The following is a 5,901-nucleotide window of genomic DNA, read 5'->3' on the forward strand; positions in this document are numbered from 1 at the left end:
ATCTGCTTCCAATGTTGGAAAGTCTTAGCTCAACCATTAACTCTTTAAGTCTATTATTTAATAACTATTTTTTTATAATTGATTGTCAGTTCTTCATCTTTATTCCTTGAGTTTGTCGTGGTCAGCAGATCAAGAATATGGATTTATCAAATTCCTTTATAGAGAAGAACTTTTTTTAAGGCTCACATCTGCGTGTCATTAATCATGGCTAAAATGATTCATATACAAAAAGGAGGGTGAGTGTGAAGAAATTCTGATTGGGGGTGATTGGGGTGGGGTTGAGATTTTATGACAAAATCGTATAATCATATTTTTTAAGAATTTTTAGATAAGTTTCAATTGGAGAGGTATAATTATGCACAAATTTGACTCATGATATCATATATCTTGATTTTCTATTACATATTCTGAAATTAACATTTCTAATTTTTTATTTTATTTTCACCAACTGGTTCATAGGTTAAAATTTGACCTAAATCTCTTTTATAACTAGAGGTATAAGCCTTGCACTTTTACCATTCAAACAATTTACATTGCCACCTTTATGACCACTTCACTAGTCATTGTGACTTGACCATTTTATATATCCTTCTCTAGTTCAATTTATTTAACTAGACAAGGATTTCCATTTACAATTATATCCAAAGTCAAATTATTAGATAACCTTTGTATTCAAACAACGTTCTTTGAGCAGTACTCTAAAATGCAAAACAATCCATATACAATTAAGAGTAAAATAAAATAAACTTGATTACAACCATTGTCCCTCTAAAAAATTAAGGTACACAATTCCAAGTCCAATCTCTCTCACTTTCTTTAATATCTCACAACACATGAATTCCACTCTTCCAAATTTTCATTTTATAGAAATTTACTTCTAGGCACAGAAACTCATCTACAAGATGATATAAAAAATGAATGATACATATCAATGGCCAACATCAGTTGTACTCCACTCCTCATCTAAAAAAAATTTTCTTCGAATGATTTCTATTACAACAAGAGACACAAAGCATCATGTTCCCGTCATTATTTTAGAGTAGATAAAACTTGAGATGAAGATAGAGGGGGAGAGGATGAGAAAGAAATAGATGGAGAGATAGAGAGAGGTCAAGGGAGAGTTAAAGATAAAAATAGAGAGATATAGATAAGAAGATTGATCAATAAAGAGAAAGTGGTAGAGGGAGAGATAAAGATAGAGAGAGATAGAGATATATATATATGTTGTTTGCTTTTATTTTAACAATAGTATATGGAGGAAGCCTATTTGGTGTACCCATTTTTATACTAATAGAATGTAATCATGAAAAGTGTCTCAACATTGTCTTATAGATATATTCATATATTAAGATGGTGACTAGAGCCATTAATTCATTAAGTGAACAAGTTCTCCTAGGTTAAACCCTTTACTGAATTAAATTAGTGACAATGAGAAACATTAAAGGCAACATTTGCAACCATGTAGATGTCATAAGTGATAAAGGTTGTTAAGTGAGGATCTTCTCCTTCAAAAAAGTCCATTCAATTGAATATTTCTTTTGAAGTAAGGAAGATAACACAAAATAAATACATCTAGAATTGTGCTAAATGAGAGTAACTTAGAACTTAGAACAAAATATAAAAGGATGTTGCAAAGATGAAACGTGAAACTGGGTTTTTGAAAACTTGTTTTCAAAGGGGTAATACAATGAATGATGATGGAATGTAGACCCTAGATGATAAATAATCTTAAATGATGGGCATAAATTTGAAACTCCGAGGGTTGAATTTGTACTTATAAAAAATAATGGGTCAAATCCACAAGAGTAGAATAAAACTTATGAGGGGAATACATAATATAAGATTTGATAAATGTCAGAGGATTGTAATATTAATTTTCTTTAAAATCTAAGCTTGAAAAGATTTAGTTCACATAGTTAAGTTAACATGGGAGTGGATTTCTTTTGTTGTCATTATCAATGGTTCTCCCTCCCCATTTTTCCAAGCTTCCAGAGGTCTTAGGCAAGGGGATCCTATTTCCCCCATCCTCTTCATTATTATGGCAGAATGTTTTGGAAGGAGTATGGAAAATTTGGTTTTGCAAGGCTCCTTTAAGGGCCTCCACGCTTCCTCTGCAGATCTAGTTTGTTATCATCAACAATTTGTCAATGATACTATTATCATGGGGGAATCCAGTATTTTTGAAGCTAAAATTTTGAAGAGCACTCTTTGCAAGTTTGCCTCTGCGTCGGGTCAGCTTATCAATTGGACTAAAAGTGAAGTTTTTTTCATCAACACCCCGAAGAGAAGACAATAGAGAATTAGTAGAATCCTGGAGTGTAGGATTGTTGATCTTCCTGCAAAATACCTTGGTCTCCCTAAGGGCACTGCTCCTCCTGACTCCTTCTGGATTTCTCTAGTGGACAAATTCCATAAAAAGTTAGCTGGATGGAAAGGAGCCCTCCTAAGTCAGGCTAGTAAGCTCCAACTTCTGAAAGCTTCTCTTCAAATTATTCTGATATATGCTCTTAGCCTCTTCAGAATTCCAGTGAAGTATGCTAATGCTATCGAGAAAATCCAAAGAAGATTCCTTTGGTCTGGGGTTGAGGACAAGAAAAGAATGTCCCTGGTTGCTTGGGAATAGGTTTGTAAACCGAAGAGTCATGGCGGTCTGGGCCTGAGGAGGATCTGTACTCTTAATGAAGCCCTTCTGTCCAAACAAGTCTGGAGAATGTTCCATCTTGATACCGAAAGGTGTAAAATTTAGTGAAGTAAGTACTCTCTTCAGTTCTCTTCCCTGTCTTCTTTTATCAACTCGGACATTAGTATTAATGGTTCCCACATATGGAATTATGCTTCTAAATGTAAAGAAAGTATAGCTAAAGGAGTGATCTGGAAAGTTGGAAATGATAGGAAAGTTAAATTCTGGGAGGATCCCTGGCTTTTTTATAAACCTTTGATAGAAATAAATGAATGGGCCCACTATGCTCCCTCTTGTATTAGATCTTTTGGCTCCTTGGTTGTTGAGTATTGGACTGGTAATGAATGGCAGAACATTGAAAGCATCCACCCAAGCCTCTCTAAGCTCAAGATCCATCTGTCTGCAGTTTGGTTGAACAAAGAAGTTAACTCCCTGATCTGGAAACATGATCCCAAAGGTACCCTTACTATTTCCTCTATGTATGGTGTCCTGTCCCCTGATCCTTTAGAAAATCCCTTCTGGTCTAAAGTTTGGATTAGAGGCCTTACCCCCAAGATCAATTTCTTCTTCTGGACTGTCCTCGATAATAAAATCTTGACCCTTGACAACCTGAAATGCAGAGGCTTTGCTTTCCCCAATAGATGTGCTCTTTGCCTTCAGGAAGAAGAGTCTGTGGATCACCTTGCCATCCACTGCCCCTTCTCAGCCTCAATTTGGGAAAGATTTCTCAATAGTTTTAGTATTGCCTGGGTGTTCCCCAAGTCCTTGTCGGATCTGTTTTCCTCCTGGAACATAAAATGGACTCTCTTTTTTGAGATCTTTGTGGCAGCTCTCACTTCCTCACATCCTTTGGGGTATTTGGAAAGAAAGAAACAATTGAATCTTCAAGGATGTTTCCCTCAATCAAGATATTTTGTTCCAGAAAATCCAATGGGCAATTTAGGAGAATATAGAGATCATTAAGGGTCCTTGTTTTGCGAATAACCTTCTGGAAGCAAATATTCTAAGGGTGTGGAACATGAAGAGTACTGACAGTTCTAACCTCAATCATAATAAAAAGGCTTGAAGCCAAATGGCAAACCCCTCCCCATGGTTGGTTCAAAGTTAATTTTGATGGTGTTGCCAAAGGTAACCCAGGTCCTTCAGGTTGTGGAGTTGTTCTAAGAGATGACAAAGGAATGTGCAAGGAAATGGTTGTTGTCCCTATTGGAGTTCAAATTAATCATAAATCTGAAGCTATGGCTACTCTCCAAGGTATCCTCCTTGCTAAAAAATGGAATTGTCCCTACCTATGGGTTGAAGGGGATTCAAACAATATAATAAATTATCTTAAGGGGGTCTCAAAACCTTCATGGTCAATCAACAACATTATCATCTCTGCTAGAGACCTCATTAGTACTTTCAAAAAAAGCTACATTTTCCACATTTACCGGGAGGCCAACGGCTCTGCTGACTGGGCTGCCAATACGGTGGTTAATAAGTAAGGAATGACTACGTGGATGGGAGAACAAGGACTCCCCGAAGATGTCAGGCAAATCATTTTCTATGATCGCTATAGAAGTACTCCTAAGATACTTGATGGACATGATAATCATGAAAAGAATTGATTTGAGTACTTTGAGTCATTATAATAATGAGATTTTTATTTATTATATTACCAATGTCATAAGTTTCCATGCTTTCTAGGTTACTCTGATAGTTTTGAAAAGCTCTCTGGCTAATTTTCTCTGCAAGTTTCAAAATTTGGTGTTGAACAATGACAAAATGGGTGGTAACAGGAGGCGATATGAACCAAGTAGCTGTAAAGAATGGAAACTGAAGGAGGAGGTCTAGGGTATTCTGTAGAAGGGTGGCCTCTCAAAATTCATGGAGAGACTCCACGGTCGAGATGACATGGTCACCAGTTTTTTCTGTAAAAACTGGAAAAAGGGCATGCTGAGAATGGGAGACCAGAATGTAGAAATCAATGAAGATTTAATTGCTTAAGCTACAGGCCTCACAAGAGAAGGGTGCAACTTCTACAGAGATAGGAAAGTCAGTAGGGAAGCTATCGAAAGATACCAGGACACTGAGAAAGAGAAGAAATGACTAGTAAAGTTGAGCAAAACCTACTACCCGCCCAGGGCTTTTGCCAAACCCTGGCAGGAAGTCCTCTTTTTTTTAATGCGATATATCACTCTAGATGGTAGGTTCACCAAAGTCTATGGTTGTCACTTTGTTCTACTGAATCACTTTAGGCACAATGATAAGGTAAATTTCCCTTATTTTCTGCTATGTTTGATGAATGCGTCCCTCAAGGCCTACAAAGAGAACCCACGGGGTGATACGGCCATGCACCAAGGCCTGATGGTTTTAATCTAAGACCATCTTAAGGCCAACCAAATTTCTCGTATGCAACCCTCTGCGGATTCTGAGGATGAGGGGTCTGACCCTACCTTCTCAGAGGAAGAGGAGTCTGAAAGTGACCTTACTACTGATACTGAGGACAGCTTGGATGTCTTGGATTATGAAAGTGGGAAGAAGAGGAAATACATCAAAACCAGACCCTCATCCTCAAAGGGCAAAAAGCCTAAAGGTAAACCCCTGATTAGCATTTCTATGGAAGAGGAGACTTCAGATGACTCTGAGGAGGAGTACCCTCAAGGGCGGCTGAAGAAGAAGACAAAAGCTCACATCCAGACTAGGAAAATGCACAAGATGAAAGAGGAGACTGTTAAGGAACCGGAAGCTCAAAAGTAGGTAAGGGCCCTGGATGACGACCAGAATCTGGAAAAGGAGACCACAGAAGAGGCTCTTAGGGCTATTGACACTACCATCTAGCACACCCCTAAAGAGGAAATGGCAACTCCTAAAAAATTTGACCCCCCCTCTAACCCTCCCCCCGAGGGGTTGCATGGTTTCATCAATGGTTACAAGAAAGCTGTGGACGAAAATAAAAAACTCTGTAACAGAATCTTGATCCTAGAAACCATCAATACAGGAGAAGGGAAGACCATGGCTAACTTCATATAGGACCTGAAAAATACCATCGCCAAACCTGAAGACATAAGAGATGCTTTCAACCCCAGGTTCGAAAAAATTGAGAAGGATTTGCTAGATAGAAAGAATCTTGCTAACACTAATGACCACATTCTCACAGAAACTGTCAGCAAAATTGGTAAAATTGAGGAGTGTCTGAAGAACATTGCTGAACAGAGCCTCAGTATCTTGAAGATTTCAGC

This window comes from Cryptomeria japonica, chromosome 7 (assembly GCF_030272615.1).
Source record: "Cryptomeria japonica chromosome 7, Sugi_1.0, whole genome shotgun sequence".
Classification (NCBI taxonomy): Eukaryota; Viridiplantae; Streptophyta; class Pinopsida; order Cupressales; family Cupressaceae; genus Cryptomeria; species Cryptomeria japonica.